Source organism: Phyllopteryx taeniolatus, chromosome 11, assembly GCF_024500385.1.
Source record: "Phyllopteryx taeniolatus isolate TA_2022b chromosome 11, UOR_Ptae_1.2, whole genome shotgun sequence".
Lineage (NCBI taxonomy): Eukaryota > Metazoa > Chordata > Actinopteri > Syngnathiformes > Syngnathidae > Phyllopteryx > Phyllopteryx taeniolatus.
In genome coordinates this window covers 3,543,335-3,564,727 of record NC_084512.1, presented here as the reverse complement: position 1 = coordinate 3,564,727, position 21,393 = coordinate 3,543,335, and the positions used below count along the sequence as shown (strand labels likewise).

At 44.8% G+C, this 21,393-nt stretch overlaps 1 long non-coding RNA gene across 1 annotated transcript in view; it reads left to right on the top strand.

Annotated features, from left to right (window-relative positions):
- Nucleotides 1-20,376, top strand: part of LOC133485387 (uncharacterized) — a 43,531-nt gene extending 23,155 nt beyond the window's left edge. Inside the window, exons 2-5 of the long non-coding RNA XR_009790681.1 lie at nt 3,315-10,187; nt 10,276-10,440; nt 19,136-19,813; nt 20,245-20,376. This is a non-coding gene — a long non-coding RNA (uncharacterized LOC133485387). The remainder of the gene's footprint in view (nt 1-3,314; nt 10,188-10,275; nt 10,441-19,135; nt 19,814-20,244) is intronic.
- Nucleotides 20,377-21,393: the final 1,017 nt, after the last annotated feature.

Sequence of the window (21,393 nt, the reverse complement as noted above, 5' to 3'; positions counted from 1 at the left end):
GGGTGACCCGCAACCTGAGCGTTTCAATAGAACTCTTCTCAACATGCTTGGTACTCTTGATGCGCAGGACAAAAGTAAATGGAGTAAATACATCAGTCAGCTGGTGCATGCATACAACTGCACGCTAAATGAGTCAACAGGCCACTCGCCATATTTTCTCATGTTCGGTTGAGAGGCTAGACTGCCAGTAGATGTGGCATTTGGAGTCTCAAGTGATGGTACATCCACCAAGTCCTATCTGAAATACGTCAAAAACATGAAACGAGAATTACAGACTGCCTACCAGCTCGCCGAGAGCATGGCTAGAAAAAAAAATGAAGGGAACAAACAACGCTACAATCAGAGAGTTCGTTTCTGTCCATTAGTCTCTGGTGACAGGGTGTTAATCAGAAATCTTGGACTGCAAGGAAAACACAAGCTAGCTGATCGTTGGAAAGCTACACCATACGTTGTGGAGAGTCAACTCCCTGGTTTGCCTGTGTTCAAGTTGAAGCCAGAGAACGGACAAGGCTCTAACAAAGTATTGCACCGAAATCACATTCTGCCCATTGGACAGGAAGTGAAATTGAATGTGGAAAAGAACGAAGATACACTTCAACGCAAAAGGAGAGCCAGCAAAAGACTCAAAGCAAAGAGGGCTGAAAACTGTAATCTTTCTGGTGTACCAGCGCTTGATCATGTTGAAAAGATTGAGTCTGCATCTGACTCAGAAGAGGATGAAATGGGTGTGTGGTATGATTATCACTCCATATGTGAGTCAAGACAACCGGAAGCTCAGGAAACTGTTCAATCAGAACCTGTCAGCATGGATTTGGATCAAGTTGTCCCTCCAATTAACCAAGAGATGGATGAGGTTACAGTTGAGGCATCTGCGGCAACAGATGACGATGGATCCGTAGTGCAAGATGAGACTTTTGAAAGTACTGTTGATACTGGAAGGGACACTGAAGCACAGACATTCGATGTAACGACTGCGAGACAAGACAGTGTTACAGAGAGTTCAGACGAGGCACGACGGCCTCAAAGACTGAAAAGGGTTCCTACCCGACTAACCTATGACTTGTTAGGGAGTCCAAGCTCTGTGGCATTTAGTACTCATACTGTCTCTCTAGCTAAGGTTGATGATAAGACATATGGCTTATCTCCATCACCTTTGAGGTACAAGAGCATTTTTTATAAGTGGATTGGTTTGAGAGGGGAGTGTTTATCCTGTTCATAAAAGTTTATGTTGTTATACATGTCATGAGGGCATGACCATTTTTTTTTTGTGGGGGGAGAGTGTAGTATACTGACTAAAATGTGTTGAACTGTATTTGTTTGAATTGCTGTTGTGAAAACTAGTTAAAAGTTTGTTTGGTTCTTTGTGTGGATGGATACTGGGGTGTCCTGCGTTCCGAGGGGTCTGTGAACATTTCAGGTTTTTTTTTGTTTTAATGATTGATTGAAGGGGTGGTGGTCCAATGGGATTGGGGGAAGGAGGTGGGTGGTGGGGAGAAAGAGCGGGAGATGCGGCGCCAGAGGGAGAGTTTTTTTCGCGGGGGTCTGCACCTGGTTTTTGGACACGAACGGATTTTTGGACTGTTTTGAACGCGAACGAACTTTTGACTGTTGGCAACGCGAACGGATTTACTATTTCAAAGTAAAGTCCTGTCTGCTGAACGCCACGGGTCCTGCCTGCTCAACGCCACCGGGCTGCCGCTTCGACGCTACGGGATCCAGTCGCTGTGCCTACTGAAGCGTTTTGAGGGCTCGTTCCTACGACAATCGGTTTGGGGTTTTTTTCCCCAGTGAACTGAGGGTTCAACGGTTTTGTGAGTACTGCCTTTGAGGGCTACAGTAAAATTTAGGAAAAGGGACGAAAAACCTCGATCAGTCTCATAATCTGGAAGGCTGCTACATTTATGAAATACAAGTTCTCGATTACAGAGGTTTTTTTGTTGTTAACTCAAAACAAACACAAAACACAACAAGAAATGGAATTTTATAGAAAATTGTATTATATCTAAAGGGAAAACTAGAGGGAAACTATTCAGGGGGATCAAACTACAAAAAGGAAACATGAATAATGGTAATAGAAAGAAACTAGGCATGCGAAAAGGGAGGAGGACATCGTTTGTGGTTGGAATAAAAATGTGCGCGTTGAATGAGTTGACTCATAGCAAGAGAGAGCAAACTTGCGATTTGTGTGAAAATAGTATTTTACCTCAAAATTAGTAGGCACTAATGTTGTACATTTTGGCAACGATTGTCATGTCCTACTCACAAACGTGGATCATTTGGCCCTTGGAGGTGGTCTCTCTCAGTTGTCTCAGCAGGAAAGGAAGCAGGTTTAGTTGAAGAGAGATAAATAACTGGATAAAGCCAAAATTTTCTTGAATTGACCCACAACAAAACTGAGATAATTGTTTTTGGCAATAAAGAAAGGAGGATTGCTGTTAGTAAATTCCTGGAGTCACTTTCTTTAAAAACCATAGACCAAGTCCGAAACATTGGTGTTCTGATAGATTCCGACCTGACTTTTAACAGTCATATCAAATCAATGACTAAAACTGCCTTCTACCATCTGAAGAACATATCCAGAGTGAAGGCTTGCATATGTCAAGCAAACCAGGAGAAGCTCATCCATGCTTTCATCTCAAGTAGACTAGACTATTGTAATGGTCTTCTTACTGGACTCCCCCAAAAGAGCATTAAACAGCTGCAGCTCATTCAGATGCAGCTCGGATTCTGACCAGAAAAAAGAGGTCAGAGAATATTACTCCAATACTCTTTACTCTTTAGCTTCCAGTCAGCTTTAGAATCTATTTTAAAGTTCTGCTACTGGTCTATAAATAAACAGTTTAGGTCCTGAATTCATGAAAGAAATGTTAATGGGATATAAACCCAGTAGGGCTCTGAGATCGACAAACTCAGATCAACTAGTGGAGCACAGAGTCCAAAGCAAACATGGTGAAGCAGCATTTAGCTATTATGCTGCACACAAAGGGAATAAGTTGCCAACAGAAGTGACGTCAGCCCCAAGTGTGCGTGTTTTTAAGTCCAGGTTAAAAACTTTTCTTTTTCCCATGCTTTTTAGAGCATTTCCACTTTTAAATGATATTTCTTGCACTGTATGCTGTTTTAATTGTATTTTCATCTCTTTGTTTTCAATGTTTATAAGCTCTTTTTTCCTTTGTTTTTAAATGCTTTTAATCATGTAAAGCACATTGAGTTACCTTGTGTATGAAATGCGCTATATAAATACATTTGCTTTGCTTCCTGCCTATTTAGCTTGTTGCAGGCTCCGCGCTAACTCTCAACTGCGGGTGTAACAGGTACGGATGCAGGGCATTGTGTGCTGGAACCTCCGCCATTCGATCAATCTAGGGAAAACGATCAGACCCGCATGGTCGGCTTTGATCGAAAGCACCACCGTCTTGGTCCGGCAGTCACTCGCACACGTGGTGGCAACGAAGGACAAAGGAAAAGGAAGGGGGAGGGGGGTTGGCCGAAGCCACCCCGTAGCTGGAGAGATGTTAGCAAGGAAGAACCGCAGCGAAGCAAGACACCAGAGAGAAAGAAGAGGCGGGAGTCAAAGGTTAAATACCCAGGGGGCGTGTCTAAGGGATGGAGAAACTACAGAAGACCTCCTGGTGAGTCCTGCCAATCCATGTCAACTAATCTATACTTCATTTTCAACTTTTGACCGTTTATGTTTAAGTGAGAAACTATCGCCCCCAACTGGGGGAGGTGTAACTTTTATGCAACACTTTACAGACATTATGCAGGGAATACCACTAGCTCTGGGAGACTTGAAAGCAATTGTGGGAACTAAATTTACCTATCAGGAGTTGCAAACACTGGAGGGGATCGCCCGCCCGTCCGTGAATTGAAGGTCACCAGTGGTCATTATGTTCTGACTATTTGTATGTCATTTCAACTGCCATTGCCTCACGTTTGTCTTACGCAGGAGCAGGGGGACTGGTACGAAATGGGGGACATGGCGGTACCACACATCATTGGCGATAGGAGCTCATCATCAGGCAAAAGATTTGGGCTCCGAAATTTCTCAGTGCGTAAAAGCCACTGATTGGGTCCAGACCGCCATTATTGATGTTGCATTTTCATCCACTATGTTAGCATATCGAATTTCGGCTTATGTTACAAATTCTTAAATTTTAGAATACCACCAAATTTCACGAGATTACTTTAGGGAGCGGATGGTTCACCACGACGCTGAAAGACTTCTGGCGCAGTTGTTTGAGGCACTGTGGACTCAGGGCCCAACTGATGTTGCCTACTGCTCCACTGTGCCTCCCATTACTTTTTGTGTCTCATCTCCAAACCCCATCATGTAGAACCAGTATCGACGCACCCCGTAGGTTACCTGAGGTAAACAAAACATCCCGACGCACTAACAGTAGCGAAGGCGTTATGTAAAGACATTATACCGCTTGGCCCTTGACATGATCCTTGCCGAAAAGAATGGTGTTTGGTGCAATGTTGTACTTTTATTCCCAACAACACAGCCCCGGATGGAAAAGTAACGAGAGCCCTACATGGGTTACAAACTTTGGCTGCTGAAATGGCAGATTCAACAGGCGTTTCCAACCCCCTGGAAGATTGGGCTACGACGTGGTTTGGAAAATGGAAACACCTTGTAATTACATTCATAATTGCTAATGTTACTGCTGTTACTTTGTTATTGCTTTTCGGATGCTGTATTATTCCATGTATGAGGACACTGTGTGTCAAGATGCTCACGGGTGTGGTGGGAAAGAATATCAACCAGCTGGAATCACAGATGTTGATGACATCCGAAGGAGCTCCTACTCCTGAAGTTCTGCTCACACAAGACGACGTCGTGTCCAGATGGATGAATTATTGATGAAGAATATACAGTGTCTTTTCTCTTAGCATGTTACGGGACTTGTCTTTTTCCCTCCTCAAATCAATATATGGGGAGGTTTTTGCCTGTCTCAAGAGTAGTACTGCCTTATGAAGAATGCTTAGCTCATGACTACATTATTTATATATCCTCTTATAGTCTTCCACATAGAGTAGTACTGCTTAGGGTATGTTACATAGTTCCACTATGTAAACAGGGGAATTGTTGGATTGTTCTATTTGTACTCATGAAGCTATGTTCCTTTCTTTAACAATTAAGTTCCATTTCCAAAACATCCAAGGCCAGAGGGGTGCCCACATCTTAGGATGACTCCCTTTTCTTCTTTATAGCACCCGAGGTAGATTACTGAAGAATGATGTTCTTAGGATGACTCCCTTTTCTGATAACACCCAAGGCCAGAGGTACCTTCTGCTAAACATATATCAAAACCTTCTCCCAGGCAGATCCAACTTACATAGATGCAATTGGAATTCCAAGAGGGGTACCTGATGAATACAAATTAGTAGATCAAGTAGCATCAGGGTTTGAATCTACAATCTGTTGGTGGTGTACAACCAATAAAAACGTAGACCGAATAAACTACATCCACTACAATGTACAGCGGTTAAGAAATTGGACATAGGACGGTTTTGAGGCCGTACATGAGCAATTGGCAGCCACATCTTTAATATAATTTCAGAACAGAATTGCACTAGATATGTTGCTTGCGGAGAGAGGAGGAGTGTGTGCCATGTTTGGAGAACAGTGCTGTACGTTTATTACAAATAACACCGCAGCAGACGGCAGCCTGACTAGGGCCATTGATGGCCTGCGCACCCTCAACCGCAAGACGAAAGAACATTCTGGCGTGGACACATCCATGTGGGACGAATAGATGAAAGTGTTTGGCAAGTATAAGATGTTGGTCTCATCAATTTTAATATCAATAGCAGTATTTGCTGCAATACTGACATTGTGTGGATGTTGCTGTATTCCATGTTTACGAGCACTTCTGAATAGATTAATCACCACCGCAATCCAACCTATGAGCAATCGTGCAGAACAAATGTACCCCCTTCTAACAAAACAGAACCAGGATAGTTCTGATGACGATGATGATAGTGAAATGGAGATCGGAACATTATTTGATTCAGCTGAGGAGATCAAATAAATCATTTCATGTCTTGTGTTCATGATAATGATCTTACAGCCAAAAATCAGAAGAAGCGGCTGCTAAATAAGTGATGTGAAACATGAGCAAAAATGATAAACAGGAGGGAAATGATAGAAAAATGTAAATAAGTTATCATGTGTTGTGCTTTTCTGCTTACTTCTAGTTAGAGAAATGTTTTATCACTGCGTGCAAAGCTTTTTCCCACAGGATGAGTCATGTGCTTGCAGGTGCAAGGACAAACTTGAGCCAAGGAGTTTCCTGTTTCTTGATAAGAAGCATATAACCCCTCTACTGTCTCGACCACAACAAAAAGTGTTATGTGCTGATCACATGAGTTGCAACAAGCATGTATGCCCCCACCTTTTAGACGTTGCAACTCGTATGTAACAAGGGAACTGCCCTAAGGAAATAAAAAGAGAGGGTTCGGCAGAGTGAACTTAGAACGGGTTGGAGATTGTAATTCAGTACACTCTCGTCCGTCCTCGTTGCAAGTCTGAAAACTGTACTGCCTCTGTGTCCGTCTTGTTTTTACAAATGTTCTAGGTGTCTTGAACCTGACATGAGGTCAAGAGAGGGAGTTGTAAGGATTAGGCAAATATTTTAGCTAAAGAAATAAATGTAAAAATATAATATTCCAGTTATTCAAATAACCATAACAGCTAACATTGCAAAAAAAACTAGCTAACATTGTGTGCAAGAAGGAGAAGTACTCTCATATGATTTTTGGCCATAAACATATATGTTTTGTCAATATGCTGCCAAGTGTATTTTTTATCTTGTTTGTCACAGAAGGGCGGGAGTCGCAGGAGGTCTCAGATGTTGCAAAAAGTGGCCCCAGGTGACAGCTGATGAACTGAAAACAAGTCAGGCTCTTGACAACACCAGCAAGAGTACCTGCGTCACCTGCTCTCGGGTGGCGCTTATCACCAACAGCCAGATGGGGCGTGGGCACAGCAGCAACATCATGAAGTGTCAAAGCATAAACTATAAATGTAATGGCTATGAGGGAGAGGCGTTCTTTTCCCCTGTCTACTAGTGACGGGACTTTTGGACAGGGAAAAACGGCCCTGGAATTCCATGTGTCTGTGACGTAATCATACTGAGCTCTGGGACATAAATACGGAGCAAATTGCAACGAGTGTGTGTTCATTCTTTGGTCATCTTTCATTGGAAAAGCAACGAATATGCAGCGGGAGTTGTGGAGATACGTTGTTCAATAAGGGTATGGAATAAATGCACACTTCCAACAGGGGTTGCTATGACAACCGGGCCATAGTCACTACTGAAGGGAATATAGAATACTTTATATTCTAATATGTAATTCTATATGTAATATAATATAATATAGAGTTTCATGGTGTAACTAGTTTGGAAGGTAAGCAAGGATGTGTATTGCAGTATAATCAGATAAGGGGGTAGGAGTTTATTGCAGGAAAGCCCCCCCATCAGGGTGTATTTGGAGACAATAAAAAAACAGATGTCAAAGAAGAAAAGGACTGCGGGGAGCCACTATAAACATTGAATTCAGGAATGTGGGCCGGAGTCTGAAGGCGACATCTGGAGCCAGATTAAATGGTCATCATTCTGCCGAGCAACGATGATGTCAGATTAGACCACGGACCAATCAGACGACAGCGATACCATACTTTCCCGTTTGAAACATTGTATAAGTCTGGGGTAGAATCAGTTTTTTGTTCGACTACTCTACCTGCTAAAGATAAGATAGGGATAGTTACGAACCCAGAGCTCTGCAAAATGTATAGACTCCTCTGTCAGGAATAAATTTGTTGTTTTTTATGCATTGTTGTGAACGTAGTTCTTTCACGAAAACAAGCACGCTGGGAACCACGAGAGAAATAGGAGATTTTAAACACAGGTTCCTTCAAATGGTGACCCTGATGTGATCCTGGAAGAACATTAGATAAAAAGAAAGAGGAGCAGACAGGAATTCAGTTGGACTGCAAATCCCCCCGGTGCACCGAAATAAAAAAGGTGAGCAGAAGCCTGATTGATTATATCACGAATTCTGCAGATTGTAAATTGCGAAATTTGGGAGACTTGTGGTACAGTTGTTTTGTTGTCAATAGTTAATAAGACGTTGTGTTGTTAAAATTGCATAATCAGAAGTCAGGGTAACAGAGGACCTGACGTCAGGGTAACAAGGTACCTGACAAACCAGGATAATAGAAAATCCTGGGAGAAGGGTAACAAGGTACCTACTTGTCCCGTCGTAGACTGACTTGAAATCGGACGCGGTTTCAAATTGTAACGTTTCGGTAGAGCTTGGGGATTTTGGGACCCCCAAAAACCGATGTAGAATAAGATGAGTGTGCCACCAAAACTCGGGGTTGTGAATTGGACAGTCGAGTGTAGAGGTAATGAATGTGATATGTGTCGGAGTGATTACCAGAAGTCATTGGAGGATTTGTGGATTGAAATAGAAAGTCAGAAAAAGAAACAAGCAGGATTAAGAAGTGTGTGGGAAAAGTGGAAAAGAAAAAGGAATGTAAGTTGTTTCACGTAACAGAGAGGTTGTTCTGAAAGGGAAAAAAGATGAAGGAAAAGTTGGATGCTGCAGGGTGGAGAGAGAAAAGAGATTTGAATAAGAAAATAGAAGAGAATGAAAAATCGAGGAGAAAAATTAATGACATTTGTCTGGTGTGCCCTGCCATGGCAGCTGTTCAGCGGGAAAAAAAAGAGCGACAAATTCCCCCGCTGAATACAATTTACGGACCTTCCCGAAAACGGCCCCAGTGACGTTCCTATATGCCGGTCAAGGGAGCTGCTCTAATGACAGACCAACTGTAGAGGGGAAATAAAACTCCTATCAATTCCGTACGAGCCCGCATTCAAAAAGGTGGGTAAATATACAAAAATTGTCCTTAAAAGATTTTGAGTTTTTTACAGAAACGGCTGCCCGGACTGGCTGCTGTTGGTGTAATTTGGATCCAGGGGCTGAAAAAGTTGACGGACAACATGAGCCTGGCGTGTGCTGACGTATGTTTGCGGTCATCCGTGACATGCTCCCGCTCTCCGAGCCGACGAGACGAGGCACCCGGACTACAAAACTATCATGGATCCCAGTTCTCACTTTGAAAATTGCACAAGTATTTGGACAGATAAGACAAGGTCACATCCCTCCCATTTAAGGGAGGCAAATGTTATTTATAGAATTGCTTTGCTTGACAGATTGCCAGCTGAAGTTAGGACTGAACTTTTAAAGACCCTGACCTCATGAAAGGGGGAGATGCTACTTTAATTGTCATGTGTCACACCATTTGAAACTTTTTGTCGACAGACAACACAAATCATCAGATGAGGTAAAGGACATGCACGAACAACTTTTGAAGCTACAATTGGCCCAGGCCCGTAAAGTGGCCATTAAAAAAATAAATAAATAAAAAATAAAAATGGAAACAGAAAAGCAGATGTGGATGGCGCAGGGGTCAACGAGGAGACGAGGCGGGAGTTGTGACAGGGGATACACCAACGGAGGCAGGGGAAGCGCTCGCCGACCTCCAACGGACCAAGCGTGCTTCAATTGTGGTCAGTATGGACACTGGTATCGCCAATGTACTGTTTCCCCAATGATTCAACAGCGACCTCCAGTGGAACCCGGAGGGGCCACACCTCAAAGAGGAGGCTACAAAGCTCCACGAGGGAGAGGTTGACGCGGCCCCGCACCCTGACAACAGCATCCGCAGCAGGCTCCACAGCAACAAGAGCCATCTCGCCAGTACTACTGCGATGAGGACTGGTCCGAATGCCCAATGAGCCCGGAGCCAGCAGACGGAGGAAAGACAGAGCCTCTTAACCCCGCTAAGGGAAGACGACCACCTGAATGAGCTGTGCAGGAGTGCCCATGAGTCTGCCGATTACGACACCATTAAAGACTGAAATTGCTGGACAGACACATGAACATCAGTTTGTCCTCATGAAAGGAGGGGCTCCAGTGAATCTGATGGGCAGAGATCTGCTTATCTAAACCAGGGCTACCATCCTTTGTAGCCCGGACGGACTGACGATATGAACTGAGAGGGGAAAATTGTCCACTGCATGGAACTTCCGGAAGCGACCGCTGCAGAAACCAAGTGAAACACTTTTTCACTTGCACTAGGTCATGAAGCCTGAGAACTGGGACCGATGGTAAGAAAATGCCATTTGGCAAATGATTGGCAACAAGGTCAAATACAATGTGTTGTACTTTCCTTGTACTGAATGTTTTTGTATTCAGGGTGCCACGGTAGACGGGGAATGTTGGAGCATGTGACTTTGGCACGATTCCATGGCAGAGAGCTCTCGGACCATGAGGACGGCGCACAGCTGTTGAACTCGCTGCCGGACTTACTGTGGTCCGAGGGGCCTGCAGATGGCATCCGTGACTCCGGTAACATTCGAGGTAGACCCGACTGCTTTTGTTAACGTGCAGTAGTATCCTTGTAAACAAGAGGCCGTAGAAGATATCGCGGAAACCCAAAGTCTGAAATCCAAACGCTTTGGTCCATAAATGATGTTATGAAACTCTCCGCTCAAGCTACAGAACTGCTGGCCATTTGTAGGGCACTGGAGGTATCTGAAAGTCAGAGTGTTACTATTTATTAATGGTGCTGAAAAAAGTAGCAGGCTAATAAATGGATGCTGAAGGAAAATATGTTGTTAAACAGGATCAGTTAATTGACTTTCTCACTGCAGTAACAGTTGATGTGGTGCGCGACCTCCAAGAGGCGGCGCCAGAGGAAGACAAGCATAAGAGGCGAAAGACAGGTGCTGAGTATGATGACAAGGAGAAGCTGTGGTTTGGCCCGATGAGAGGCCCTAGGAAACTGGTCTTAACTACAGGAAAGTTCGTGTGGTTAGTGGAGGAGGAAGCACACACCCCGACACATAAGAGTTATGTGTCAATGCTGTACAGCTGCGCTTTTGGTGGCACCCTGATCTTCTGCGTAAGGTAAAAGATTTTTGTGTTTTTTGTGATATATGTCAAAATTTCAGTGTTTGCCCTACAACGAAGAGGGAATTGCAACACACTGAGATGGGCCGATGCCTGAATGATGTGGTGGTAATGGACCGAACCGACAATGGTGGTCCCAGTCCAAAGCATAAGGTACTTATTAATGATTGTCGACACTTTTTCTGGATGGCCCAAAGGCTATCCTTGTGCAAAAGAAAACGTGCCGTCTGTCGACAAAGCGCTGGTTAACCATTATATTCCGACGTATGAGTTTCCACGAGTAATCAGATCGGACAAGTGGTTCTACTTGTCCCTAACATGTCCTGCGCAGGCCTCTATTGTAAAAAAACGTGGACTAAGTGTGAATGGTATAAATATTCTGTGCGATACGTTTTATAAATTGTGTACACAATATAAAGTAAACCTTAGAACTTTGATGAATACAATTATATGACTATATTTGTAAAAAGTTATAAAGCGCTTCAAAGGGTACCGATTATATTTATTAACTAAATAAATAAGGCATACATATTGTATGTATAAATAGGTATGCATATGATATCCTGGAAGATAAATTAAATAATAGATAAATTAAGGCGTGCGGCACGGTGGCCGACTGGTTAGAGCGTCAGCCTCACAGTTCTGAGGTGCGGGGTTCAATCCCCGTCCCCGCCTGTGTGGAGTTTGCATGTTCTCCCCGTGCCTGCGTGGGTTTTCTCCGGGCACTCCGGTTTCCTCCCACATCCCAAAAACATGCATTAATTGGAGACTCTAAATTGCCCGTAGGATTGACTGTGAGTGCGAATGGTTGTTAGTTTCTATGTGCCCTGCGATTGGCTGGCAACCAGTTCAGGGTGTACCCCGCCTCCTGCCCGATGACAGCTGGGATAGGCTCCAGCACGCCCGTGACCCTAGTGAGGAGAAGCGGCTCAGAAAATGGATGGATGGATGGAAATTAAGGCGTGTGTGCCCGGCGGATGTGATCAAGCCAGAGTGGCATCGTGACTTTCTATTTCCGGGTCAGCAGAGCGGACCAGAGCGGCTCTGCGTGCCTGGGATAAAAGCCTGAAAACAGTACGGGAGGTTTTTGGTGTCAGAAAACGCTTCGGAGTTTGAATAAATGACGTGCAAGTTGCTATCTGAGCTGGTGAATGGGATTTGATATATATTGCTTAGAGAGTGGCGCCACGGTGTACGACTGGTTAGAGCGTCAGCCTCACAGTTCTGAGGACTGGGGTTCAATCCCCAGCCCCGCCTGTGTGGAGTTTGCATGTTCTTCCTATGCCTGCGTGGGTTTTCTCCGGGCACTCCGCTTTCCTCCCACATCCCAAAAACATGCATGGTAGATTAATAGGAGACTCTAAATTGCCCGTAGGCATGACTGTGAGTGCAAATGGTTGTTTGTTTGTATGTGCCCTGCGATTGGCTGGCAACCAGTTCAGGGTGTACCCCGCCTCCTGCCCGATGATAGCTGGGATAGGCTCCAGCACGCCTGCGACCCGCGTGAGGAGAAGCGGCTCAGAAAATGGATGGATGCTTAGAGAGCACTTGACGTGATAGAGGATTGTGAGAAGCACATTAACGCATACGATGGCTTTAGTCTTGTTTATGCCTAGAAGAGGAGCTTTGACATAGGTTGCAAAGTAATGAAAAATGTGTTAACTTGTGTGTCAGAGGGAATCATTTTGTGTGTTTTTTTTTACGGAGTGGCACACAAGTATGCGGCTGGAAGGCTGTAATTGGGAATATACAGGGAGGCTGTGATTTTTGTAAGTAGATATACATTAAAGTTCCTCTTTGTGGCAAACCGGATTAAGAAAATTACGCGAGTGCTCAGGACCTCAGACTGGGCCGAAGCTTCACCTTCCAACAAGACAATGACCCTAAGCACACAGCTAAAATAACAAAGGAGTGGCTTCAGAATAACTCAGTGACTATTCTTGAATGGCCCAGCCAGAGCCCTGACTTAAATCCAATTGAGCATCTCTGGAGAGACCTGAAAATGGCTGTCCACCAACATTCCCCATCCAACCTGACAGAATTGGAGAGGATCTGCAAGAAGAAATGGCAGAGGATCCCCAAATCCAGGTGTGAAAAACTTGTTGCATCACTTCCAAAAAGACTCATGGCTGTATGAGCTCAAAAGGGTGCTTCTACTCAATACTGAGCAAAGGGTCTGAATACTTATGGCTGTGTGATATTTCAGTTTTTCTTTTTTAATAAATCATAAAAATGTCCACAATTCAGTTTTTTCCTGTCAATATGGGGTGCTGAGTGTACATTGAGGGAAAAAAAAGATGAAGTTAAATGATTTTAGCAAATGGCTTCAATATAACAAAGAGAGAAAAAATTAAGGCGGTCTGAATAATTTGCATACACACTGTGATTCTACAGCAAAAATAAATGAACACAACCGGTTTAAAAACAAATGTTAAATACAACAACTCATCATAACGCCAAATCATTGTGAGCCTTGGGCTTGTTCCTTGTCCAGTCTGCTCTGTAATTTTCGCTTCGTCACAGCAGAAAAGCCCCCTTCATAAAGATAGGATGTTGGAAATGGGAGCAGGGTATTCAGTTGATCTTTTCTATCAAAAAACTACAACGGCTTATCTTTTAGTACAGGGTACTTGGTCTGCATGTGTTGTTGGCTACCTTGTCGCCACATATAGTATTATGCAGAGCTGACTATCACCGACAGGCGCTGGGAAGCATTTTTAAGCGCTAAAAACTGCAAATGTATATAAAAGTCCAACCAAAACTTTGGAATTCAAACCACTGCCTGTAAGTAGTGTAAAGGGGAGAGTTCTACCCCAGAATGCAAGAGAATTTACTTGGAAAGCAGCCTGTGTGAAGTTATGAGTGAAAATAAAAAAGAAGTGTACATTTTTAAGACTTGTATACACATTTGCAGTTTTTATAGCTGCAGGTGTTGTTTCGTTCGCGAATATTTTGTTCAAAAGAACCAATTTTTACAGTGAACGTCATGAACGGAATCGGTTTATGAAATGATTGGTTCTTTGAGCTTGGCCGCCGTTACCGAGTCGGCTGGGAGCGGAAACGGAACTGCTGCAGTGTTCTGTGCAGTCTTGACTTGTCAATTGAGACGCACAGCTGTTGCGGCAGAGAAGATCCGGTCAATTTTCAAAATCATGTTGCCCTCCAGTTGGCTAATCAACAACGTGGTGACCCATCTTTGATGTTAACTAAACATCCTCACTTACCACATCCTCCCGCTTCAATGGAAATGGGCCCCAGGGAACGAAGAAGAACGCAAATGTTATCCTGTCATCCCTGAACTCATTAATTAAGTTTTCTGAACAGAAATATACACGACCGTCGTTTGTGTAGCGAGAGACAAGCAGCAGAGTTTCTCAGGAAGCTGTAATCCACTGGCAGATGGCAGGTGAGACATTGAGCTGGCGAAGCTTGAAGGGGAGGAGTTCGGGGTTGATGTTGTTGAACACGGAGCTGAAGTCCACGAACAGCATCCTCTCGTAGGTCCCTGTGCCGTTGAGATGTTCCAGGATGAAGTGCAGTCCAATGTTGACTGCATCATCCACAGACCTATTAGCTCAATAGGCAAACTGCAGGGGGGTCCAGCAGGGGTCCTTTGATGCTCTTGAGGTGTTCCAGCATGAGGCGTTCAAAGGACTTCATGAATACAGTAGTCAGGGCAACAGGTATGTAGTCATTCAGTCCTGAAGTTGCAGGTTTCTTGCCGACTGGGATGATGGTGGAGCCATTGAGGCAGGATGGGACTTCACACAGTTCCAAATATTTATTTAAGACCTGTGTGAAAGCTGGAGCCAGCTGATCGACACAGACTTTAAAGCAGGCGGGGGACACACTGTTCGGGACGGCCGCTTTGTTGATGTTTTGTTGTTTAAAGACATGTTTCACATCCTGTTAAAGAATGGTCAATGCAGAAGGGGTAGTCAGAGAAGTGATGGTGGTGGTTGGTGGTGCGGTTGGGTGGGTGAGGGATATGGAGGTGTCCTTTTCAAATCTGCATTAGAACCTATACAAGTCATCAGCCAGTTCTTTATTTTTCTCCGCTTCGGTGGATGACCAACCAAGAAAAAATCTGTAGAAAAAAAATAAATAAAAAATATGTCCAAAAGAATTGATTGATAGAATTGTCAGAAGGATACTCGAGTACTAAAATGTTCCTGAGCTGCAGCCCTTCATTCAACTCCCCTATTATACTGTTGTCATATTTTTATTGTTTCATATCCTTCGGGTTTCTGTGCGATAAAGCTGCAAAAAATTGGTCCTCAAAATTAGAAAGGGCGGCACGGTGGACGACCGGATAGCACATCTGCCTCACAGTTCTGAGGACCCAGGTTCAAATCCGGCTTCGCCTGTGTGGAGTCTGCATGTCTGCCCATGCCTGCGTGGGTTTTCTTCGGGTACTCCAGTTTCCTCCCACATCTAAAAACATGCATGGTAGGTTAACTGAAGACTCTATATTGCCCGTAGGTGTGAATGTGAGTCAGAATGTTTTTTTAAGATATATGTGCCCTGCAATTGGCTGGCGACCAGTTCAGGGTGTACCCCACCTCTCGCCTTGAGTTAGCTCGGATAGGCTCCAGCACACCTGTGACCCTAGTGAGGATCAGTGGTATGGGAAATGAATGAATGAATATTAGAAAATTGTTTCTTGAATGAAGAAATGATTAGCAAAACTGCTCCTCAAAAAAAATTATATTTCCAGCCTTGTGTGTGTGTGTTGCTGAAGTGCTTCAGTGAATCATTATCCACCAAAATGTACGAGTCCTGTCTTGGTGCTAGCCAATCAGAAGAAGAGTAGGGTGGGTTATCGTTTCATAAATACAAGGGACACAAGACTTTTTTTCTGGACTTTATACATTTTCAGTGTTGTGGTAACACCCGGAGTGCAGCTCACGACGCAGCGAGCCGCTGGCGAATGGCTTTTGCTCCGTAGCTGCAAAAAACTGTGACATTTTAGGGAAAGTTAACCATTTATTACGCTCGCAAGCCGACAAGCTAACTAGCTAGAGTGCTAAGGAGCTAAACAGCTCGTTTAAAACAGGGGTCACTAACTCATGGTCCACGTCCAGACCCAGAAGCAGTCAAAAACGGACCCACACCATAGTCAAAAAAGAAAGGGATGGATAAGGGACGTTTCTATTTTAAACATCGCAACATAGTAGTCTCTAAATTGTCTGCAGGTATGAATGTGAGTGCGAATGGTTGTTTGTTTATATGTGCCCTGCGATTTGCTCACAACCAGTTCAGGGTGTACCGCACCTCCTGTCTGCAGTTATGTAGCTGGGATAGGCTCCAGCATACCTGCGACCCTATAAGCGGTGTAGAAAATGGATGGATGGATTATTATTAAGCGGTTAGAGCGTCAGCCTCACAGTTCTGAGGACCCGGGTTCAATCCCCGGCCCCGCCTGTGTGGAGTTTGCATGTTCTCCCCGTGCCTGCGTGGGTTTTCTCCGGGCACTCCGGTTTCCTCCTACATCCCCAAAACATGCATTAATTGGAGACTCTAAATTGCCCGTAGGCATGACTGTGAGTGCGAATGGTTGTTTGTTGCTATGTGCCCTGCGATTGGCTGGCAACCAGTTCAGGGTGTACCCCGCCTTCTGCCCGATGATAGCTGGGATAGGCTCCAGCACGCCCGCGACCCTAGTGAGGAGAAGCGGCTCAGAAAATGGATGGATGGATGGATTATTATTAGCATGTTTATAATTATATCGAGTTTTGTTTTGTTGAGGAATGGTGCGAATTTAACTATTCGCCCAACATGAGCACATAAAATAAAGTCAATGCAAGTGCCGCCAGGCAACGTGTTTGGCTGCTCGCAAAATGGCGGAAAAATCAGCCCAGGGGTTGATGCCCGACAAGCCACCCCTACTACTAGCTACTAGGTTGAATTGTATTTAGTTGTTTGTAATGTGGCGGCACGGTGGGCGACTGGTTCTTAGGACCCGGGTTCAATCCCCGGCCCTGCCTGTGTGGAGTTTGCATGTTCTCCCCGTGCCTGCGTGGGTTTTCTCCGGGCACTCCAGTTTCCTCCCACATCCCCAAAACATGCATGGTAGGTTATTTGACAACTCTAAATTGCCCGTAGGTGTGAATGTGAGTGTGAATGGTTGTTTGTTTGTATGTGCCCTGCGATTGGCTGGCAACCAGTTCAGCCTCCTGCCCGATGACAGCTGGGATAGGCTCCAGCACGCCCGCGACCCTCATGAGGAGAAGGGGCATAGAAAACGGATGGCTGGATGTTTGTAATGTGTGCAGATTCTCTGCCTGTGCGCCGGTCGCCTGGCTCATCCCCCTCCTGGTTGACACACGCACGCACACATACACCTCACTGATCATGCAACGAGTGCAATGCACACAAGGCCGTAAAATCACAAGGCATGTTTTTTTTTTTTTTTTTTTTCTCCAGGCAAGTTTTAGCAGCGTATTGTAGCGTTTATTTGTTGTGTAATTTGCATCTTTGCGAACTAAACAAAGAACTGTCAGCACCCATTACCGGCATTATACAGTATAATGCAGTGTTTTAAAAATGTGCAAGATGCATCTTTGTGACATAAATACTAATACATAATGTAAATGCAACATTGCTTTTGCACATTCATGAGAAACAAGAAAATAACTCCATGAACAATGCCTTCACTTACAAGTCGGACACATCAATATTAGACAATAAAACATGAAACCTAAATTATGTGAGGTGCCTGTGAACAAATGGTAATTTAGTAACAACCACAATAATTCCAAAACAGTTATGTCTCTCACATAACTCCCATATCCACTGCACAATTAATGCAAGATTAAAGGCCTCTCTGCGCTCGCGCGGCCGACAATGCCCGCATTGCATCACGTGACCGATAAATTGGCCAGCACGGCCCCTCTGCGTAGCTTGACGCGCACACGGCAAAAATTGTTGCTGCGCGTAGAAATCCGCGGAGATCATCTCTTGTGATTGATCCGTTTTAGTCACATGATGTGGTGACGTACTCAGTGTGCCCCTTGGTTCTACATACCATCTATGCCGACGCCTTCTTGATCGATTTTGCAGCATAATTAAACGTATCATCTGGTCACCTAGGTCCATTTGTTCTAGCAGACACTGTTCCACCGTTGCCATTATTGTTGCTTTGTTCCTTGTTACGGAAAGTAAAAACGGCTACTGGAAATGGCCAAAAAATGCAGAGGAAACTCCATCCTGTGGTGTCCTAGCCAATACCAGTCGTTGCGACACCCCCGAATTTGGAGGTCAACTGCAGCACATTTTCAAAACTGCGCGCGTGGGTTGTGCTCGAGTATAAAGACAAACTGCGCGCGGGATAGCTGCAGTGACTTCAGCGTGGTCGCCGCCCGCATGAGTATAAAGAAGCCTGAACATCTCACTCTACTTCATACTGCCATGCAGGATTTGATGGGGGCCCATAAATACCCAATGCCTTCATTTTAAAAAACTATTAAACGGTTTCTTTCTGTGTGGAGTTTGTGTAATGTGCGTTCGGTGGTGGCCGAAGGCGGGGACCTTGGCGGAGGATCTGCTGGGAATGTCTGGCAGAGAACCCCTGTCAGAAGGAGTTTCAACTACCACCTCCGGCAGAACTTCGACCATGTCAATGGGTAGGCGGGGACAGTGAGTCCAAGTGCCCATTTTCTGTCCCTTCATTGTTGAGGTGGGTGACAGGAGTTGTGGGCATAAGGTAGTCAGTCCCTGCCATGGTGATAATTCAAAAAACTGTTGGTGGACACCAGGGGTGAGGGATGACTTCCAGCTGGAGGAGGAGTCCTATCAGGCCTTTTTGGCAAAAAAGGTGCGATTTTGCTCAACTTGTCCTCATGTGCTTTGTGGACATGGAGAAGGCAAACGACCGTGTCCCTCAGAGTCCTGTGAGGGGTACTCATGGAGTACGGTGTACCGGACCCCTGATACGGTCCGTTCAGCCCCTAGACAACCGTGTCAGAGTTTGTTCTGAATATTTGGCAGTTAAGTCAAATTCATTTCCTGTGAGGGTTGGACACCACAGAGGCTGCCCTTTGTCACTAATTCAGTTATTTAACAGACAACATTTCTAGACACAGCACAGGTGTTGAAGGGTTAAAGTTTGGTGGCCTCAGGATTGCATCTCTCCTTTTTGCAGATGATATGGTTCTGTTGGCTTCATCAAGCCACAATCTTCAACTCACGCCGGACTGGTTCACAGCCAAGTGTGAAGCGGTGAAGCCCAAGTGGAGGAATTCTATAGTATCTTGTTCACAAGTGAGGGAAGAATGAAGCAGGATATCGACAGGAAAATTGGTGCAGCATCTGCAGTAAGGGGGACTCTGCATCGGTCTGTCATCTGTCAAGAATGAGCTGAGCTGAAAGGCAAAGCTCTCAATTTACAGGTCGATCTGCGTTCCCACCCTCAGCTATGGCCATAAGTTGTGAGTTGTGACCAAAAGAACAAAATCACAGATACAAGCAGCCGAAATGAGTTTCCTCCTCAGGGTGGTCTCCCTCAGAGATAGGCTGAGAAGCTGGGTCATCCAGGAAGGGTTCAGTGTAGAGCAGCTAATCCGCCACATTGAGAGGATCCAGATGAGGAGGCTTGGGCATTTGGTTAGGATGCCTCCTAAACGCCTCCACGGTGAGGGGTTCCTGCACAAGACCCAGGAGACACTGGAGTGACTAAAGGCCTCTTTATACTCCCGCGCCCGCATTGCATCACATGACCAACGCATTTGGCCGCGCTGCCCCTATGCGGCACTTGACGCGCACCTGTCACTCTCCCCGTGTCTGGCATCGGGAGTCTGAAACGAATTTCGACGGGGTACAGGTAAGCAATTATGGTTACAGTAGCCTTCGTTTGGTTCCGAACCATCAGCACGTTGTTAATGAGAATTCCAGTGCTGTTGTGTGGTGACAATTTTTTGGTCAGATGGCAAAAACATGAAAATACCAGCAGAATAGCCTACAGCGAAGTCATTGTGTGGACATACACTGTCGATATGAGTCAAGTTTTGGCTATGGTATAATTCAAATATTTCTATTGTTGGACATAACCACTATTGCAGAGAATTAAGCATTAGTGACTCCTTTGGAGACTAACTATTTTGAAGTCTGAAATTAGTCAACAAAGGAACTGAATAGCTCACAACACCAGTGGAGTTCGTGACTGGAGCTAGAGCTCCATTGTTTATTTGTTTGGCACCACTGGCTACTGAACAACACATTAATAAACGTTGTTTCAAATTGTTTCCGCAACAGACATCTACTGGTCTGTTGCCTGTGCCAAGCAGCTCTCAGTCCAGCACCCCTCAGGCCAACGGTCCTCACCTCAGCAGCCCTCAGCCCAGCAGCTCAGCAGGCACAACTGGCCAGCAGCCACATCCTGCATCTCTCCTCCAACCACAGTGGTGGTCCACGACAAAGGAATGATGACCTGTTTTTTTTTTTGTTATAGAACAGAAGACTGTTTCATATATATGACACTCCCTGAAGCCCCATAGGCCCAGTTGCATTTTAATTTATTTATTTTTGTTACTATTTTATGTGCTCAGTTTGCACTTTTATCGACACAGACTTAAATATCACTATAATAAAATTCAACATTTGCAAAGAGTTTCTTTACAGCATTTAGGAAGACAGTGGTTTTTGCATATTTTAAGTGTCTTTAGGTCAGCTGTCCATGTCTAATAATGTCCTGTTGCCATGGCACCATGTCCATGTTAGAGGAAAAAAAGTTTGTGAGGTCTGTCCTGACAGCTATGGCTGATCTTGTGGAGCGTTCCCGGGACAACTCATGAGGCTATAGGTCTTGTAGGCCATTGTTCCCAGCCACCACTCTCCGCCATTCTTCTTCTTGGGAGCCTGCTCCTGTCTCACTGTCCACAAATTATGGTGGTATGTAACGGCTGGGCCCAGCATTGGTCTCGTCTGTGTACTTCAAGAAGTTGTGCAACACCACACATGCCTTGACAATGGCCACAGCTTTGACCGGTGGGCACTCCAGAGCTCTTCCAAGTATACGCTATCTTGCCACCAGAATCCTAAAACTGTTTACTCCCCTGGCTCTGGAGAGACATTAATTGAACAGTTGCTTTTCTAGAGGTAGATTTGCCCCTGCAAGCACAGAAGGCAGAACAGTTTCAAATTTAATTGATATTTGGTCGACTTCACACTCATTGCAAGCACAGAAGACAATAGTTTCATGTTAATTGATATATGGTCGAGTTCACACTCACAGAAGCATGAAATAGTATACAGTTGTGTTGCATAGTACATGACAAGCTGCAGTGTAGTAACTGTAGACAAGTGTAGATATGCAACTGGTGACAAATAGTACAAGGGCAGGGAGGAAAAAAATGACCATGTATCTTAATCACCTACCATGATAGGGGCGCATCAAGTTCTTGT